At 51.9% G+C, this 18,688-nt stretch overlaps 14 non-coding genes across 14 annotated transcripts; all 14 read left to right on the top strand.

Annotated features, from left to right (window-relative positions):
• Positions 1-175: 175 nt before the first annotated feature.
• On the top strand, positions 176-294 carry LOC126313127 (5S ribosomal RNA). Its single transcript, XR_007555008.1, has one exon. It is a non-coding gene; the product is annotated as a 5S ribosomal RNA (ribosomal RNA).
• Positions 295-1,564: 1,270 nt separating this feature from the next.
• On the top strand, positions 1,565-1,683 carry LOC126313115 (5S ribosomal RNA). The gene has a single exon (XR_007554997.1). It is a non-coding gene; the product is annotated as a 5S ribosomal RNA (ribosomal RNA).
• Positions 1,684-2,953: 1,270 nt separating this feature from the next.
• LOC126313103 (5S ribosomal RNA) lies at positions 2,954-3,072 on the top strand. Its single transcript, XR_007554986.1, has one exon. It is a non-coding gene; the product is annotated as a 5S ribosomal RNA (ribosomal RNA).
• Positions 3,073-4,342: 1,270 nt separating this feature from the next.
• Positions 4,343-4,461, top strand: LOC126313091 (5S ribosomal RNA). Its single transcript, XR_007554975.1, has one exon. It is a non-coding gene; the product is annotated as a 5S ribosomal RNA (ribosomal RNA).
• Positions 4,462-5,731: 1,270 nt separating this feature from the next.
• On the top strand, positions 5,732-5,850 carry LOC126313079 (5S ribosomal RNA). Its single transcript, XR_007554964.1, has one exon. It is a non-coding gene; the product is annotated as a 5S ribosomal RNA (ribosomal RNA).
• Positions 5,851-7,120: 1,270 nt separating this feature from the next.
• LOC126313067 (5S ribosomal RNA) lies at positions 7,121-7,239 on the top strand. The gene has a single exon (XR_007554953.1). It is a non-coding gene; the product is annotated as a 5S ribosomal RNA (ribosomal RNA).
• Positions 7,240-8,509: 1,270 nt separating this feature from the next.
• LOC126313055 (5S ribosomal RNA) lies at positions 8,510-8,628 on the top strand. Its single transcript, XR_007554942.1, has one exon. It is a non-coding gene; the product is annotated as a 5S ribosomal RNA (ribosomal RNA).
• Positions 8,629-9,898: 1,270 nt separating this feature from the next.
• On the top strand, positions 9,899-10,017 carry LOC126313043 (5S ribosomal RNA). The gene has a single exon (XR_007554931.1). It is a non-coding gene; the product is annotated as a 5S ribosomal RNA (ribosomal RNA).
• Positions 10,018-11,287: 1,270 nt separating this feature from the next.
• On the top strand, positions 11,288-11,406 carry LOC126313031 (5S ribosomal RNA). Its single transcript, XR_007554920.1, has one exon. It is a non-coding gene; the product is annotated as a 5S ribosomal RNA (ribosomal RNA).
• Positions 11,407-12,676: 1,270 nt separating this feature from the next.
• Positions 12,677-12,795, top strand: LOC126313178 (5S ribosomal RNA). The gene has a single exon (XR_007555053.1). It is a non-coding gene; the product is annotated as a 5S ribosomal RNA (ribosomal RNA).
• Positions 12,796-14,065: 1,270 nt separating this feature from the next.
• Positions 14,066-14,184, top strand: LOC126313166 (5S ribosomal RNA). Its single transcript, XR_007555042.1, has one exon. It is a non-coding gene; the product is annotated as a 5S ribosomal RNA (ribosomal RNA).
• Positions 14,185-15,454: 1,270 nt separating this feature from the next.
• Positions 15,455-15,573, top strand: LOC126313154 (5S ribosomal RNA). The gene has a single exon (XR_007555031.1). It is a non-coding gene; the product is annotated as a 5S ribosomal RNA (ribosomal RNA).
• A 1,270-nt stretch (positions 15,574-16,843) lies between these two features.
• Positions 16,844-16,962, top strand: LOC126313142 (5S ribosomal RNA). Its single transcript, XR_007555020.1, has one exon. It is a non-coding gene; the product is annotated as a 5S ribosomal RNA (ribosomal RNA).
• Positions 16,963-18,232: 1,270 nt separating this feature from the next.
• On the top strand, positions 18,233-18,351 carry LOC126313024 (5S ribosomal RNA). Its single transcript, XR_007554914.1, has one exon. It is a non-coding gene; the product is annotated as a 5S ribosomal RNA (ribosomal RNA).
• The last annotated feature ends 337 nt before the right edge of the window (positions 18,352-18,688 follow it).

The raw sequence follows: 18,688 nt of genomic DNA, 5'->3' as shown, positions 1-18,688 counted from the left end.
CGAATGACAGGCGGTGCAACGAGCAGCTGTGTTGTGCGTCCGACCCACGTGGCGGCGCGTCGCCTTCGAGGTGGAAGGACGTGCTTTGCGTCAAATGTGCCACCGAAAACAGCGATTGCGTGTGTTAGGAGGAGAGGCGAAGCCTTCTTCTGCCGTGCAGCTACAGTATAAGGACGCCAACGGCCATACCATGTTGAATACACCGGTTCTCGTCCGATCACCGAAGTTAAGCAACATCGGGCCCGGTTAGTACTTGGATGGGTGACCGCCTGGGAACACCGGGTGCTGTTGGCTCCCTCTCTCTTTTTAGATTGTACGTCACTACACCTGCCAGCCCTCTTTTCATACAAACTCTCAGGTGCGACAAAGATGCTTCCACAAGCATTTTAAACTACTGTATTAAACGTAAGATGCGAAATTACAGTAATGAACTCAGTTTGAACAAGAAAGCGCGGAGGAAGAGTGCTAGGAAGTCGTTGAAAATAACGAAACACTGCGAATCGACAGATGTGCTCTTGAAATGCGTCAGAGCCTACTGTTTTGTAGGAGCGCTAAATTCCAAAAACTAACTACATTAAAAAAAACCTGTTCCTGTCCGACCACCGAAGATAAGCAACAACGTTAGTATTCGGATCGGCGACCGCCTGGGAACTCTGGCTGTCTTCATTTCTTGCTTTCTTGTCGCTACCCCTGCCAGCCCTTTTTTCATGCTACCTTTCTCATGTGACAAAGATGCTTCCATACTGATTTTAAACTATCGTAAGATACGATATTAAGGAACTCAGTTTGAAAAGAGTGCGCCAAGGAAGACTTCCAAAGAGTCTCTGGAAATAACAAAACAGTATGAAGTGACAGAAATGTTGTGAAAAACGTCAGGGCATATTGTTTTGTAGCAGTGCACAAAGGCAAATTTGTAAACAAAAATTTACCTTTCGTCGCTACAAGAGAGGGATACTTTGTCCAACAGCCTGTGTCTTGTGTGCATGTTTTCGCACCTTTCCACGGCACGGCGCAGCACAGAGCTGCTCTGGTAGCTCCGAACGGCCGCACACGGCGCCTCGGACACGCCGGTTCGGCCCGCGCCCATCTCGCAGATGATTCTCGTGCTTGTGCTGTCATACGGACCGCGACCCGAGCGGCAGCGAGCGGCAGTCGAGCAAAGTCGGGACAAGTCGGGACGGAAGGGGACAGCCGAGAATGCACCGTGCGAATTACGCAAATATCTGGAAGCGCGACGCGTGTCAGGCAGGTAAGAACGCTTCCCTCGGTCCAGCACGACACTGCCACACCCCGCGCAGTCCCCAAGCCGCCCGGCCGCGCGCAAGCCCTGCGCCGGATAACGATAACAAGGTGCGTCTCCCGCGAGTGTCGGAGGCCGCACGAACCAAACGAATGACAGGCGGTGCAACGAGCAGCTGTGTTGTGCGTCCGACCCACGTGGCGGCGCGTCGCCTTCGAGGTGGAAGGACGTGCTTTGCGTCAAATGTGCCACCGAAAACAGCGATTGCGTGTGTTAGGAGGAGAGGCGAAGCCTTCTTCTGCCGTGCAGCTACAGTATAAGGACGCCAACGGCCATACCATGTTGAATACACCGGTTCTCGTCCGATCACCGAAGTTAAGCAACATCGGGCCCGGTTAGTACTTGGATGGGTGACCGCCTGGGAACACCGGGTGCTGTTGGCTCCCTCTCTCTTTTTAGATTGTACGTCACTACACCTGCCAGCCCTCTTTTCATACAAACTCTCAGGTGCGACAAAGATGCTTCCACAAGCATTTTAAACTACTGTATTAAACGTAAGATGCGAAATTACAGTAATGAACTCAGTTTGAACAAGAAAGCGCGGAGGAAGAGTGCTAGGAAGTCGTTGAAAATAACGAAACACTGCGAATCGACAGATGTGCTCTTGAAATGCGTCAGAGCCTACTGTTTTGTAGGAGCGCTAAATTCCAAAAACTAACTACATTAAAAAAAACCTGTTCCTGTCCGACCACCGAAGATAAGCAACAACGTTAGTATTCGGATCGGCGACCGCCTGGGAACTCTGGCTGTCTTCATTTCTTGCTTTCTTGTCGCTACCCCTGCCAGCCCTTTTTTCATGCTACCTTTCTCATGTGACAAAGATGCTTCCATACTGATTTTAAACTATCGTAAGATACGATATTAAGGAACTCAGTTTGAAAAGAGTGCGCCAAGGAAGACTTCCAAAGAGTCTCTGGAAATAACAAAACAGTATGAAGTGACAGAAATGTTGTGAAAAACGTCAGGGCATATTGTTTTGTAGCAGTGCACAAAGGCAAATTTGTAAACAAAAATTTACCTTTCGTCGCTACAAGAGAGGGATACTTTGTCCAACAGCCTGTGTCTTGTGTGCATGTTTTCGCACCTTTCCACGGCACGGCGCAGCACAGAGCTGCTCTGGTAGCTCCGAACGGCCGCACACGGCGCCTCGGACACGCCGGTTCGGCCCGCGCCCATCTCGCAGATGATTCTCGTGCTTGTGCTGTCATACGGACCGCGACCCGAGCGGCAGCGAGCGGCAGTCGAGCAAAGTCGGGACAAGTCGGGACGGAAGGGGACAGCCGAGAATGCACCGTGCGAATTACGCAAATATCTGGAAGCGCGACGCGTGTCAGGCAGGTAAGAACGCTTCCCTCGGTCCAGCACGACACTGCCACACCCCGCGCAGTCCCCAAGCCGCCCGGCCGCGCGCAAGCCCTGCGCCGGATAACGATAACAAGGTGCGTCTCCCGCGAGTGTCGGAGGCCGCACGAACCAAACGAATGACAGGCGGTGCAACGAGCAGCTGTGTTGTGCGTCCGACCCACGTGGCGGCGCGTCGCCTTCGAGGTGGAAGGACGTGCTTTGCGTCAAATGTGCCACCGAAAACAGCGATTGCGTGTGTTAGGAGGAGAGGCGAAGCCTTCTTCTGCCGTGTAGCTACAGTATAAGGACGCCAACGGCCATACCATGTTGAATACACCGGTTCTCGTCCGATCACCGAAGTTAAGCAACATCGGGCCCGGTTAGTACTTGGATGGGTGACCGCCTGGGAACACCGGGTGCTGTTGGCTCCCTCTCTCTTTTTAGATTGTACGTCACTACACCTGCCAGCCCTCTTTTCATACAAACTCTCAGGTGCGACAAAGATGCTTCCACAAGCATTTTAAACTACTGTATTAAACGTAAGATGCGAAATTACAGTAATGAACTCAGTTTGAACAAGAAAGCGCGGAGGAAGAGTGCTAGGAAGTCGTTGAAAATAACGAAACACTGCGAATCGACAGATGTGCTCTTGAAATGCGTCAGAGCCTACTGTTTTGTAGTAGCGCTAAATTCCAAAAACTAACTACATTAAAAAAAACCTGTTCCTGTCCGACCACCGAAGATAAGCAACAACGTTAGTATTCGGATCGGCGACCGCCTGGGAACTCTGGCTGTCTTCATTTCTTGCTTTCTTGTCGCTACCCCTGCCAGCCCTTTTTTCATGCTACCTTTCTCATGTGACAAAGATGCTTCCATACTGATTTTAAACTATCGTAAGATACGATATTAAGGAACTCAGTTTGAAAAGAGTGCGCCAAGGAAGACTTCCAAAGAGTCTCTGGAAATAACAAAACAGTATGAAGTGACAGAAATGTTGTGAAAAACGTCAGGGCATATTGTTTTGTAGCAGTGCACAAAGGCAAATTTGTAAACAAAAATTTACCTTTCGTCGCTACAAGAGAGGGATACTTTGTCCAACAGCCTGTGTCTTGTGTGCATGTTTTCGCACCTTTCCACGGCACGGCGCAGCACAGAGCTGCTCTGGTAGCTCCGAACGGCCGCACACGGCGCCTCGGACACGCCGGTTCGGCCCGCGCCCATCTCGCAGATGATTCTCGTGCTTGTGCTGTCATACGGACCGCGACCCGAGCGGCAGCGAGCGGCAGTCGAGCAAAGTCGGGACAAGTCGGGACGGAAGGGGACAGCCGAGAATGCACCGTGCGAATTACGCAAATATCTGGAAGCGCGACGCGTGTCAGGCAGGTAAGAACGCTTCCCTCGGTCCAGCACGACACTGCCACACCCCGCGCAGTCCCCAAGCCGCCCGGCCGCGCGCAAGCCCTGCGCCGGATAACGATAACAAGGTGCGTCTCCCGCGAGTGTCGGAGGCCGCACGAACCAAACGAATGACAGGCGGTGCAACGAGCAGCTGTGTTGTGCGTCCGACCCACGTGGCGGCGCGTCGCCTTCGAGGTGGAAGGACGTGCTTTGCGTCAAATGTGCCACCGAAAACAGCGATTGCGTGTGTTAGGAGGAGAGGCGAAGCCTTCTTCTGCCGTGTAGCTACAGTATAAGGACGCCAACGGCCATACCATGTTGAATACACCGGTTCTCGTCCGATCACCGAAGTTAAGCAACATCGGGCCCGGTTAGTACTTGGATGGGTGACCGCCTGGGAACACCGGGTGCTGTTGGCTCCCTCTCTCTTTTTAGATTGTACGTCACTACACCTGCCAGCCCTCTTTTCATACAAACTCTCAGGTGCGACAAAGATGCTTCCACAAGCATTTTAAACTACTGTATTAAACGTAAGATGCGAAATTACAGTAATGAACTCAGTTTGAACAAGAAAGCGCGGAGGAAGAGTGCTAGGAAGTCGTTGAAAATAACGAAACACTGCGAATCGACAGATGTGCTCTTGAAATGCGTCAGAGCCTACTGTTTTGTAGTAGCGCTAAATTCCAAAAACTAACTACATTAAAAAAAACCTGTTCCTGTCCGACCACCGAAGATAAGCAACAACGTTAGTATTCGGATCGGCGACCGCCTGGGAACTCTGGCTGTCTTCATTTCTTGCTTTCTTGTCGCTACCCCTGCCAGCCCTTTTTTCATGCTACCTTTCTCATGTGACAAAGATGCTTCCATACTGATTTTAAACTATCGTAAGATACGATATTAAGGAACTCAGTTTGAAAAGAGTGCGCCAAGGAAGACTTCCAAAGAGTCTCTGGAAATAACAAAACAGTATGAAGTGACAGAAATGTTGTGAAAAACGTCAGGGCATATTGTTTTGTAGCAGTGCACAAAGGCAAATTTGTAAACAAAAATTTACCTTTCGTCGCTACAAGAGAGGGATACTTTGTCCAACAGCCTGTGTCTTGTGTGCATGTTTTCGCACCTTTCCACGGCACGGCGCAGCACAGAGCTGCTCTGGTAGCTCCGAACGGCCGCACACGGCGCCTCGGACCCGCCGGTTCGGCCCGCGCCCATCTCGCAGATGATTCTCGTGCTTGTGCTGTCATACGGACCGCGACCCGAGCGGCAGCGAGCGGCAGTCGAGCAAAGTCGGGACAAGTCGGGACGGAAGGGGACAGCCGAGAATGCACCGTGCGAATTACGCAAATATCTGGAAGCGCGACGCGTGTCAGGCAGGTAAGAACGCTTCCCTCGGTCCAGCACGACACTGCCACACCCCGCGCAGTCCCCAAGCCGCCCGGCCGCGCGCAAGCCCTGCGCCGGATAACGATAACAAGGTGCGTCTCCCGCGAGTGTCGGAGGCCGCACGAACCAAACGAATGACAGGCGGTGCAACGAGCAGCTGTGTTGTGCGTCCGACCCACGTGGCGGCGCGTCGCCTTCGAGGTGGAAGGACGTGCTTTGCGTCAAATGTGCCACCGAAAACAGCGATTGCGTGTGTTAGGAGGAGAGGCGAAGCCTTCTTCTGCCGTGCAGCTACAGTATAAGGACGCCAACGGCCATACCATGTTGAATACACCGGTTCTCGTCCGATCACCGAAGTTAAGCAACATCGGGCCCGGTTAGTACTTGGATGGGTGACCGCCTGGGAACACCGGGTGCTGTTGGCTCCCTCTCTCTTTTTAGATTGTACGTCACTACACCTGCCAGCCCTCTTTTCATACAAACTCTCAGGTGCGACAAAGATGCTTCCACAAGCATTTTAAACTACTGTATTAAACGTAAGATGCGAAATTACAGTAATGAACTCAGTTTGAACAAGAAAGCGCGGAGGAAGAGTGCTAGGAAGTCGTTGAAAATAACGAAACACTGCGAATCGACAGATGTGCTCTTGAAATGCGTCAGAGCCTACTGTTTTGTAGGAGCGCTAAATTCCAAAAACTAACTACATTAAAAAAAACCTGTTCCTGTCCGACCACCGAAGATAAGCAACAACGTTAGTATTCGGATCGGCGACCGCCTGGGAACTCTGGCTGTCTTCATTTCTTGCTTTCTTGTCGCTACCCCTGCCAGCCCTTTTTTCATGCTACCTTTCTCATGTGACAAAGATGCTTCCATACTGATTTTAAACTATCGTAAGATACGATATTAAGGAACTCAGTTTGAAAAGAGTGCGCCAAGGAAGACTTCCAAAGAGTCTCTGGAAATAACAAAACAGTATGAAGTGACAGAAATGTTGTGAAAAACGTCAGGGCATATTGTTTTGTAGCAGTGCACAAAGGCAAATTTGTAAACAAAAATTTACCTTTCGTCGCTACAAGAGAGGGATACTTTGTCCAACAGCCTGTGTCTTGTGTGCATGTTTTCGCACCTTTCCACGGCACGGCGCAGCACAGAGCTGCTCTGGTAGCTCCGAACGGCCGCACACGGCGCCTCGGACACGCCGGTTCGGCCCGCGCCCATCTCGCAGATGATTCTCGTGCTTGTGCTGTCATACGGACCGCGACCCGAGCGGCAGCGAGCGGCAGTCGAGCAAAGTCGGGACAAGTCGGGACGGAAGGGGACAGCCGAGAATGCACCGTGCGAATTACGCAAATATCTGGAAGCGCGACGCGTGTCAGGCAGGTAAGAACGCTTCCCTCGGTCCAGCACGACACTGCCACACCCCGCGCAGTCCCCAAGCCGCCCGGCCGCGCGCAAGCCCTGCGCCGGATAACGATAACAAGGTGCGTCTCCCGCGAGTGTCGGAGGCCGCACGAACCAAACGAATGACAGGCGGTGCAACGAGCAGCTGTGTTGTGCGTCCGACCCACGTGGCGGCGCGTCGCCTTCGAGGTGGAAGGACGTGCTTTGCGTCAAATGTGCCACCGAAAACAGCGATTGCGTGTGTTAGGAGGAGAGGCGAAGCCTTCTTCTGCCGTGCAGCTACAGTATAAGGACGCCAACGGCCATACCATGTTGAATACACCGGTTCTCGTCCGATCACCGAAGTTAAGCAACATCGGGCCCGGTTAGTACTTGGATGGGTGACCGCCTGGGAACACCGGGTGCTGTTGGCTCCCTCTCTCTTTTTAGATTGTACGTCACTACACCTGCCAGCCCTCTTTTCATACAAACTCTCAGGTGCGACAAAGATGCTTCCACAAGCATTTTAAACTACTGTATTAAACGTAAGATGCGAAATTACAGTAATGAACTCAGTTTGAACAAGAAAGCGCGGAGGAAGAGTGCTAGGAAGTCGTTGAAAATAACGAAACACTGCGAATCGACAGATGTGCTCTTGAAATGCGTCAGAGCCTACTGTTTTGTAGGAGCGCTAAATTCCAAAAACTAACTACATTAAAAAAAACCTGTTCCTGTCCGACCACCGAAGATAAGCAACAACGTTAGTATTCGGATCGGCGACCGCCTGGGAACTCTGGCTGTCTTCATTTCTTGCTTTCTTGTCGCTACCCCTGCCAGCCCTTTTTTCATGCTACCTTTCTCATGTGACAAAGATGCTTCCATACTGATTTTAAACTATCGTAAGATACGATATTAAGGAACTCAGTTTGAAAAGAGTGCGCCAAGGAAGACTTCCAAAGAGTCTCTGGAAATAACAAAACAGTATGAAGTGACAGAAATGTTGTGAAAAACGTCAGGGCATATTGTTTTGTAGCAGTGCACAAAGGCAAATTTGTAAACAAAAATTTACCTTTCGTCGCTACAAGAGAGGGATACTTTGTCCAACAGCCTGTGTCTTGTGTGCATGTTTTCGCACCTTTCCACGGCACGGCGCAGCACAGAGCTGCTCTGGTAGCTCCGAACGGCCGCACACGGCGCCTCGGACACGCCGGTTCGGCCCGCGCCCATCTCGCAGATGATTCTCGTGCTTGTGCTGTCATACGGACCGCGACCCGAGCGGCAGCGAGCGGCAGTCGAGCAAAGTCGGGACAAGTCGGGACGGAAGGGGACAGCCGAGAATGCACCGTGCGAATTACGCAAATATCTGGAAGCGCGACGCGTGTCAGGCAGGTAAGAACGCTTCCCTCGGTCCAGCACGACACTGCCACACCCCGCGCAGTCCCCAAGCCGCCCGGCCGCGCGCAAGCCCTGCGCCGGATAACGATAACAAGGTGCGTCTCCCGCGAGTGTCGGAGGCCGCACGAACCAAACGAATGACAGGCGGTGCAACGAGCAGCTGTGTTGTGCGTCCGACCCACGTGGCGGCGCGTCGCCTTCGAGGTGGAAGGACGTGCTTTGCGTCAAATGTGCCACCGAAAACAGCGATTGCGTGTGTTAGGAGGAGAGGCGAAGCCTTCTTCTGCCGTGCAGCTACAGTATAAGGACGCCAACGGCCATACCATGTTGAATACACCGGTTCTCGTCCGATCACCGAAGTTAAGCAACATCGGGCCCGGTTAGTACTTGGATGGGTGACCGCCTGGGAACACCGGGTGCTGTTGGCTCCCTCTCTCTTTTTAGATTGTACGTCACTACACCTGCCAGCCCTCTTTTCATACAAACTCTCAGGTGCGACAAAGATGCTTCCACAAGCATTTTAAACTACTGTATTAAACGTAAGATGCGAAATTACAGTAATGAACTCAGTTTGAACAAGAAAGCGCGGAGGAAGAGTGCTAGGAAGTCGTTGAAAATAACGAAACACTGCGAATCGACAGATGTGCTCTTGAAATGCGTCAGAGCCTACTGTTTTGTAGGAGCGCTAAATTCCAAAAACTAACTACATTAAAAAAAACCTGTTCCTGTCCGACCACCGAAGATAAGCAACAACGTTAGTATTCGGATCGGCGACCGCCTGGGAACTCTGGCTGTCTTCATTTCTTGCTTTCTTGTCGCTACCCCTGCCAGCCCTTTTTTCATGCTACCTTTCTCATGTGACAAAGATGCTTCCATACTGATTTTAAACTATCGTAAGATACGATATTAAGGAACTCAGTTTGAAAAGAGTGCGCCAAGGAAGACTTCCAAAGAGTCTCTGGAAATAACAAAACAGTATGAAGTGACAGAAATGTTGTGAAAAACGTCAGGGCATATTGTTTTGTAGCAGTGCACAAAGGCAAATTTGTAAACAAAAATTTACCTTTCGTCGCTACAAGAGAGGGATACTTTGTCCAACAGCCTGTGTCTTGTGTGCATGTTTTCGCACCTTTCCACGGCACGGCGCAGCACAGAGCTGCTCTGGTAGCTCCGAACGGCCGCACACGGCGCCTCGGACACGCCGGTTCGGCCCGCGCCCATCTCGCAGATGATTCTCGTGCTTGTGCTGTCATACGGACCGCGACCCGAGCGGCAGCGAGCGGCAGTCGAGCAAAGTCGGGACAAGTCGGGACGGAAGGGGACAGCCGAGAATGCACCGTGCGAATTACGCAAATATCTGGAAGCGCGACGCGTGTCAGGCAGGTAAGAACGCTTCCCTCGGTCCAGCACGACACTGCCACACCCCGCGCAGTCCCCAAGCCGCCCGGCCGCGCGCAAGCCCTGCGACGGATAACGATAACAAGGTGCGTCTCCCGCGAGTGTCGGAGGCCGCACGAACCAAACGAATGACAGGCGGTGCAACGAGCAGCTGTGTTGTGCGTCCGACCCACGTGGCGGCGCGTCGCCTTCGAGGTGGAAGGACGTGCTTTGCGTCAAATGTGCCACCGAAAACAGCGATTGCGTGTGTTAGGAGGAGAGGCGAAGCCTTCTTCTGCCGTGCAGCTACAGTATAAGGACGCCAACGGCCATACCATGTTGAATACACCGGTTCTCGTCCGATCACCGAAGTTAAGCAACATCGGGCCCGGTTAGTACTTGGATGGGTGACCGCCTGGGAACACCGGGTGCTGTTGGCTCCCTCTCTCTTTTTAGATTGTACGTCACTACACCTGCCAGCCCTCTTTTCATACAAACTCTCAGGTGCGACAAAGATGCTTCCACAAGCATTTTAAACTACTGTATTAAACGTAAGATGCGAAATTACAGTAATGAACTCAGTTTGAACAAGAAAGCGCGGAGGAAGAGTGCTAGGAAGTCGTTGAAAATAACGAAACACTGCGAATCGACAGATGTGCTCTTGAAATGCGTCAGAGCCTACTGTTTTGTAGGAGCGCTAAATTCCAAAAACTAACTACATTAAAAAAAACCTGTTCCTGTCCGACCACCGAAGATAAGCAACAACGTTAGTATTCGGATCGGCGACCGCCTGGGAACTCTGGCTGTCTTCATTTCTTGCTTTCTTGTCGCTACCCCTGCCAGCCCTTTTTTCATGCTACCTTTCTCATGTGACAAAGATGCTTCCATACTGATTTTAAACTATCGTAAGATACGATATTAAGGAACTCAGTTTGAAAAGAGTGCGCCAAGGAAGACTTCCAAAGAGTCTCTGGAAATAACAAAACAGTATGAAGTGACAGAAATGTTGTGAAAAACGTCAGGGCATATTGTTTTGTAGCAGTGCACAAAGGCAAATTTGTAAACAAAAATTTACCTTTCGTCGCTACAAGAGAGGGATACTTTGTCCAACAGCCTGTGTCTTGTGTGCATGTTTTCGCACCTTTCCACGGCACGGCGCAGCACAGAGCTGCTCTGGTAGCTCCGAACGGCCGCACACGGCGCCTCGGACACGCCGGTTCGGCCCGCGCCCATCTCGCAGATGATTCTCGTGCTTGTGCTGTCATACGGACCGCGACCCGAGCGGCAGCGAGCGGCAGTCGAGCAAAGTCGGGACAAGTCGGGACGGAAGGGGACAGCCGAGAATGCACCGTGCGAATTACGCAAATATCTGGAAGCGCGACGCGTGTCAGGCAGGTAAGAACGCTTCCCTCGGTCCAGCACGACACTGCCACACCCCGCGCAGTCCCCAAGCCGCCCGGCCGCGCGCAAGCCCTGCGCCGGATAACGATAACAAGGTGCGTCTCCCGCGAGTGTCGGAGGCCGCACGAACCAAACGAATGACAGGCGGTGCAACGAGCAGCTGTGTTGTGCGTCCGACCCACGTGGCGGCGCGTCGCCTTCGAGGTGGAAGGACGTGCTTTGCGTCAAATGTGCCACCGAAAACAGCGATTGCGTGTGTTAGGAGGAGAGGCGAAGCCTTCTTCTGCCGTGCAGCTACAGTATAAGGACGCCAACGGCCATACCATGTTGAATACACCGGTTCTCGTCCGATCACCGAAGTTAAGCAACATCGGGCCCGGTTAGTACTTGGATGGGTGACCGCCTGGGAACACCGGGTGCTGTTGGCTCCCTCTCTCTTTTTAGATTGTACGTCACTACACCTGCCAGCCCTCTTTTCATACAAACTCTCAGGTGCGACAAAGATGCTTCCACAAGCATTTTAAACTACTGTATTAAACGTAAGATGCGAAATTACAGTAATGAACTCAGTTTGAACAAGAAAGCGCGGAGGAAGAGTGCTAGGAAGTCGTTGAAAATAACGAAACACTGCGAATCGACAGATGTGCTCTTGAAATGCGTCAGAGCCTACTGTTTTGTAGGAGCGCTAAATTCCAAAAACTAACTACATTAAAAAAAACCTGTTCCTGTCCGACCACCGAAGATAAGCAACAACGTTAGTATTCGGATCGGCGACCGCCTGGGAACTCTGGCTGTCTTCATTTCTTGCTTTCTTGTCGCTACCCCTGCCAGCCCTTTTTTCATGCTACCTTTCTCATGTGACAAAGATGCTTCCATACTGATTTTAAACTATCGTAAGATACGATATTAAGGAACTCAGTTTGAAAAGAGTGCGCCAAGGAAGACTTCCAAAGAGTCTCTGGAAATAACAAAACAGTATGAAGTGACAGAAATGTTGTGAAAAACGTCAGGGCATATTGTTTTGTAGCAGTGCACAAAGGCAAATTTGTAAACAAAAATTTACCTTTCGTCGCTACAAGAGAGGGATACTTTGTCCAACAGCCTGTGTCTTGTGTGCATGTTTTCGCACCTTTCCACGGCACGGCGCAGCACAGAGCTGCTCTGGTAGCTCCGAACGGCCGCACACGGCGCCTCGGACACGCCGGTTCGGCCCGCGCCCATCTCGCAGATGATTCTCGTGCTTGTGCTGTCATACGGACCGCGACCCGAGCGGCAGCGAGCGGCAGTCGAGCAAAGTCGGGACAAGTCGGGACGGAAGGGGACAGCCGAGAATGCACCGTGCGAATTACGCAAATATCTGGAAGCGCGACGCGTGTCAGGCAGGTAAGAACGCTTCCCTCGGTCCAGCACGACACTGCCACACCCCGCGCAGTCCCCAAGCCGCCCGGCCGCGCGCAAGCCCTGCGCCGGATAACGATAACAAGGTGCGTCTCCCGCGAGTGTCGGAGGCCGCACGAACCAAACGAATGACAGGCGGTGCAACGAGCAGCTGTGTTGTGCGTCCGACCCACGTGGCGGCGCGTCGCCTTCGAGGTGGAAGGACGTGCTTTGCGTCAAATGTGCCACCGAAAACAGCGATTGCGTGTGTTAGGAGGAGAGGCGAAGCCTTCTTCTGCCGTGCAGCTACAGTATAAGGACGCCAACGGCCATACCATGTTGAATACACCGGTTCTCGTCCGATCACCGAAGTTAAGCAACATCGGGCCCGGTTAGTACTTGGATGGGTGACCGCCTGGGAACACCGGGTGCTGTTGGCTCCCTCTCTCTTTTTAGATTGTACGTCACTACACCTGCCAGCCCTCTTTTCATACAAACTCTCAGGTGCGACAAAGATGCTTCCACAAGCATTTTAAACTACTGTATTAAACGTAAGATGCGAAATTACAGTAATGAACTCAGTTTGAACAAGAAAGCGCGGAGGAAGAGTGCTAGGAAGTCGTTGAAAATAACGAAACACTGCGAATCGACAGATGTGCTCTTGAAATGCGTCAGAGCCTACTGTTTTGTAGGAGCGCTAAATTCCAAAAACTAACTACATTAAAAAAAACCTGTTCCTGTCCGACCACCGAAGATAAGCAACAACGTTAGTATTCGGATCGGCGACCGCCTGGGAACTCTGGCTGTCTTCATTTCTTGCTTTCTTGTCGCTACCCCTGCCAGCCCTTTTTTCATGCTACCTTTCTCATGTGACAAAGATGCTTCCATACTGATTTTAAACTATCGTAAGATACGATATTAAGGAACTCAGTTTGAAAAGAGTGCGCCAAGGAAGACTTCCAAAGAGTCTCTGGAAATAACAAAACAGTATGAAGTGACAGAAATGTTGTGAAAAACGTCAGGGCATATTGTTTTGTAGCAGTGCACAAAGGCAAATTTGTAAACAAAAATTTACCTTTCGTCGCTACAAGAGAGGGATACTTTGTCCAACAGCCTGTGTCTTGTGTGCATGTTTTCGCACCTTTCCACGGCACGGCGCAGCACAGAGCTGCTCTGGTAGCTCCGAACGGCCGCACACGGCGCCTCGGACACGCCGGTTCGGCCCGCGCCCATCTCGCAGATGATTCTCGTGCTTGTGCTGTCATACGGACCGCGACCCGAGCGGCAGCGAGCGGCAGTCGAGCAAAGTCGGGACAAGTCGGGACGGAAGGGGACAGCCGAGAATGCACCGTGCGAATTACGCAAATATCTGGAAGCGCGACGCGTGTCAGGCAGGTAAGAACGCTTCCCTCGGTCCAGCACGACACTGCCACACCCCGCGCAGTCCCCAAGCCGCCCGGCCGCGCGCAAGCCCTGCGCCGGATAACGATAACAAGGTGCGTCTCCCGCGAGTGTCGGAGGCCGCACGAACCAAACGAATGACAGGCGGTGCAACGAGCAGCTGTGTTGTGCGTCCGACCCACGTGGCGGCGCGTCGCCTTCGAGGTGGAAGGACGTGCTTTGCGTCAAATGTGCCACCGAAAACAGCGATTGCGTGTGTTAGGAGGAGAGGCGAAGCCTTCTTCTGCCGTGCAGCTACAGTATAAGGACGCCAACGGCCATACCATGTTGAATACACCGGTTCTCGTCCGATCACCGAAGTTAAGCAACATCGGGCCCGGTTAGTACTTGGATGGGTGACCGCCTGGGAACACCGGGTGCTGTTGGCTCCCTCTCTCTTTTTAGATTGTACGTCACTACACCTGCCAGCCCTCTTTTCATACAAACTCTCAGGTGCGACAAAGATGCTTCCACAAGCATTTTAAACTACTGTATTAAACGTAAGATGCGAAATTACAGTAATGAACTCAGTTTGAACAAGAAAGCGCGGAGGAAGAGTGCTAGGAAGTCGTTGAAAATAACGAAACACTGCGAATCGACAGATGTGCTCTTGAAATGCGTCAGAGCCTACTGTTTTGTAGGAGCGCTAAATTCCAAAAACTAACTACATTAAAAAAAACCTGTTCCTGTCCGACCACCGAAGATAAGCAACAACGTTAGTATTCGGATCGGCGACCGCCTGGGAACTCTGGCTGTCTTCATTTCTTGCTTTCTTGTCGCTACCCCTGCCAGCCCTTTTTTCATGCTACCTTTCTCATGTGACAAAGATGCTTCCATACTGATTTTAAACTATCGTAAGATACGATATTAAGGAACTCAGTTTGAAAAGAGTGCGCCAAGGAAGACTTCCAAAGAGTCTCTGGAAATAACAAAACAGTATGAAGTGACAGAAATGTTGTGAAAAACGTCAGGGCATATTGTTTTGTAGCAGTGCACAAAGGCAAATTTGTAAACAAAAATTTACCTTTCGTCGCTACAAGAGAGGGATACTTTGTCCAACAGCCTGTGTCTTGTGTGCATGTTTTCGCACCTTTCCACGGCACGGCGCAGCACAGAGCTGCTCTGGTAGCTCCGAACGGCCGCACACGGCGCCTCGGACACGCCGGTTCGGCCCGCGCCCATCTCGCAGATGATTCTCGTGCTTGTGCTGTCATACGGACCGCGACCCGAGCGGCAGCGAGCGGCAGTCGAGCAAAGTCGGGACAAGTCGGGACGGAAGGGGACAGCCGAGAATGCACCGTGCGAATTACGCAAATATCTGGAAGCGCGACGCGTGTCAGGCAGGTAAGAACGCTTCCCTCGGTCCAGCACGACACTGCCACACCCCGCGCAGTCCCCAAGCCGCCCGGCCGCGCGCAAGCCCTGCGCCGGATAACGATAACAAGGTGCGTCTCCCGCGAGTGTCGGAGGCCGCACGAACCAAACGAATGACAGGCGGTGCAACGAGCAGCTGTGTTGTGCGTCCGACCCACGTGGCGGCGCGTCGCCTTCGAGGTGGAAGGACGTGCTTTGCGTCAAATGTGCCACCGAAAACAGCGATTGCGTGTGTTAGGAGGAGAGGCGAAGCCTTCTTCTGCCGTGCAGCTACAGTATAAGGACGCCAACGGCCATACCATGTTGAATACACCGGTTCTCGTCCGATCACCGAAGTTAAGCAACATCGGGCCCGGTTAGTACTTGGATGGGTGACCGCCTGGGAACACCGGGTGCTGTTGGCTCCCTCTCTCTTTTTAGATTGTACGTCACTACACCTGCCAGCCCTCTTTTCATACAAACTCTCAGGTGCGACAAAGATGCTTCCACAAGCATTTTAAACTACTGTATTAAACGTAAGATGCGAAATTACAGTAATGAACTCAGTTTGAACAAGAAAGCGCGGAGGAAGAGTGCTAGGAAGTCGTTGAAAATAACGAAACACTGCGAATCGACAGATGTGCTCTTGAAATGCGTCAGAGCCTACTGTTTTGTAGGAGCGCTAAATTCCAAAAACTAACTACATTAAAAAAAACCTGTTCCTGTCCGACCACCGAAGATAAGCAACAACGTTAGTATTCGGATCGGCGACCGCCTGGGAACTCTGGCTGTCTTCATTTCTTGCTTTCTTGTCGCTACCCCTGCCAGCCCTTTTTTCATGCTACCTTTCTCATGTGACAAAGATGCTTCCATACTGATTTTAAACTATCGTAAGATACGATATTAAGGAACTCAGTTTGAAAAGAGTGCGCCAAGGAAGACTTCCAAAGAGTCTCTGGAAATAACAAAACAGTATGAAGTGACAGAAATGTTGTGAAAAACGTCAGGGCATATTGTTTTGTAGCAGTGCACAAAGGCAAATTTGTAAACAAAAATTTACCTTTCGTCGCTACAAGAGAGGGATACTTTGTCCAACAGCCTGTGTCTTGTGTGCATGTTTTCGCACCTTTCCACGGCACGGCGCAGCACAGAGCTGCTCTGGTAGCTCCGAACGGCCGCACACGGCGCCTCGGACACGCCGGTTCGGCCCGCGCCCATCTCGCAGATGATTCTCGTGCTTGTGCTGTCATACGGACCGCGACCCGAGCGGCAGCGAGCGGCAGTCGAGCAAAGTCGGGACAAGTCGGGACGGAAGGGGACAGCCGAGAATGCACCGTGCGAATTACGCAAATATCTGGAAGCGCGACGCGTGTCAGGCAGGTAAGAACGCTTCCCTCGGTCCAGCACGACACTGCCACACCCCGCGCAGTCCCCAAGCCGCCCGGCCGCGCGCAAGCCCTGCGCCGGATAACGATAACAAGGTGCGTCTCCCGCGAGTGTCGGAGGCCGCACGAACCAAACGAATGACAGGCGGTGCAACGAGCAGCTGTGTTGTGCGTCCGACCCACGTGGCGGCGCGTCGCCTTCGAGGTGGAAGGACGTGCTTTGCGTCAAATGTGCCACCGAAAACAGCGATTGCGTGTGTTAGGAGGAGAGGCGAAGCCTTCTTCTGCCGTGCAGCTACAGTATAAGGACGCCAACGGCCATACCATGTTGAATACACCGGTTCTCGTCCGATCACCGAAGTTAAGCAACATCGGGCCCGGTTAGTACTTGGATGGGTGACCGCCTGGGAACACCGGGTGCTGTTGGCTCCCTCTCTCTTTTTAGATTGTACGTCACTACACCTGCCAGCCCTCTTTTCATACAAACTCTCAGGTGCGACAAAGATGCTTCCACAAGCATTTTAAACTACTGTATTAAACGTAAGATGCGAAATTACAGTAATGAACTCAGTTTGAACAAGAAAGCGCGGAGGAAGAGTGCTAGGAAGTCGTTGAAAATAACGAAACACTGCGAATCGACAGATGTGCTCTTGAAATGCGTCAGAGCCTACTGTTTTGTAGGAGCGCTAAATTCCAAAAACTAACTACATTAAAAAAAACCTGTTCCTGTCCGACCACCGAAGATAAGCAACAACGTTAGTATTCGGATCGGCGACCGCCTGGGAACTCTGGCTGTCTTCATTTCTTGCTTTCTTGTCGCTACCCCTGCCAGCCCTTTTTTCATGCTACCTTTCTCATGTGACAAAGATGCTTCCATACTGATTTTAAACTATCGTAAGATACGATATTAAGGAACTCAGTTTGAAAAGAGTGCGCCAAGGAAGACTTCCAAAGAGTCTCTGGAAATAACAAAACAGTATGAAGTGACAGAAATGTTGTGAAAAACGTCAGGGCATATTGTTTTGTAGCAGTGCACAAAGGCAAATTTGTAAACAAAAATTTACCTTTCGTCGCTACAAGAGAGGGATACTTTGTCCAACAGCCTGTGTCTTGTGTGCATGTTTTCGCACCTTTCCACGGCACGGCGCAGCACAGAGCTGCTCTGGTAGCTCCGAACGGCCGCACACGGCGCCTCGGACACGCCGGTTCGGCCCGCGCCCATCTCGCAGATGATTCTCGTGCTTGTGCTGTCATACGGACCGCGACCCGAGCGGCAGCGAGCGGCAGTCGAGCAAAGTCGGGACAAGTCGGGACGGAAGGGGACAGCCGAGAATGCACCGTGCGAATTACGCAAATATCTGGAAGCGCGACGCGTGTCAGGCAGGTAAGAACGCTTCCCTCGGTCCAGCACGACACTGCCACACCCCGCGCAGTCCCCAAGCCGCCCGGCCGCGCGCAAGCCCTGCGCCGGATAACGATAACAAGGTGCGTCTCCCGCGAGTGTCGGAGGCCGCACGAACCAAACGAATGACAGGCGGTGCAACGAGCAGCTGTGTTGTGCGTCCGACCCACGTGGCGGCGCGTCGCCTTCGAGGTGGAAGGACGTGCTTTGCGTCAAATGTGCCACCGAAAACAGCGATTGCGTGTGTTAGGAGGAGAGGCGAAGCCTTCTTCTGCCGTGCAGCTACAGTATAAGGACGCCAACGGCCATACCATGTTGAATACACCGGTTCTCGTCCGATCACCGAAGTTAAGCAACATCGGGCCCGGTTAGTACTTGGATGGGTGACCGCCTGGGAACACCGGGTGCTGTTGGCTCCCTCTCTCTTTTTAGATTGTACGTCACTACACCTGCCAGCCCTCTTTTCATACAAACTCTCAGGTGCGACAAAGATGCTTCCACAAGCATTTTAAACTACTGTATTAAACGTAAGATGCGAAATTACAGTAATGAACTCAGTTTGAACAAGAAAGCGCGGAGGAAGAGTGCTAGGAAGTCGTTGAAAATAACGAAACACTGCGAATCGACAGATGTGCTCTTGAAATGCGTCAGAGCCTACTGTTTTGTAGGAGCGCTAAATTCCAAAAACTAACTACATTAAAAAAAACCTGTTCCTGTCCGACCACCGAAGATAAGCAACAACGTTAGTATTCG

The sequence above is a fragment of the Schistocerca gregaria genome, unplaced genomic scaffold, assembly GCF_023897955.1.
Source record: "Schistocerca gregaria isolate iqSchGreg1 unplaced genomic scaffold, iqSchGreg1.2 ptg000462l, whole genome shotgun sequence".
Classification (NCBI taxonomy): Eukaryota; Metazoa; Arthropoda; class Insecta; order Orthoptera; family Acrididae; genus Schistocerca; species Schistocerca gregaria.
Note: the sequence above shows the minus strand (reverse complement) of the source record. Positions and strands in the feature narration are given on the sequence as shown.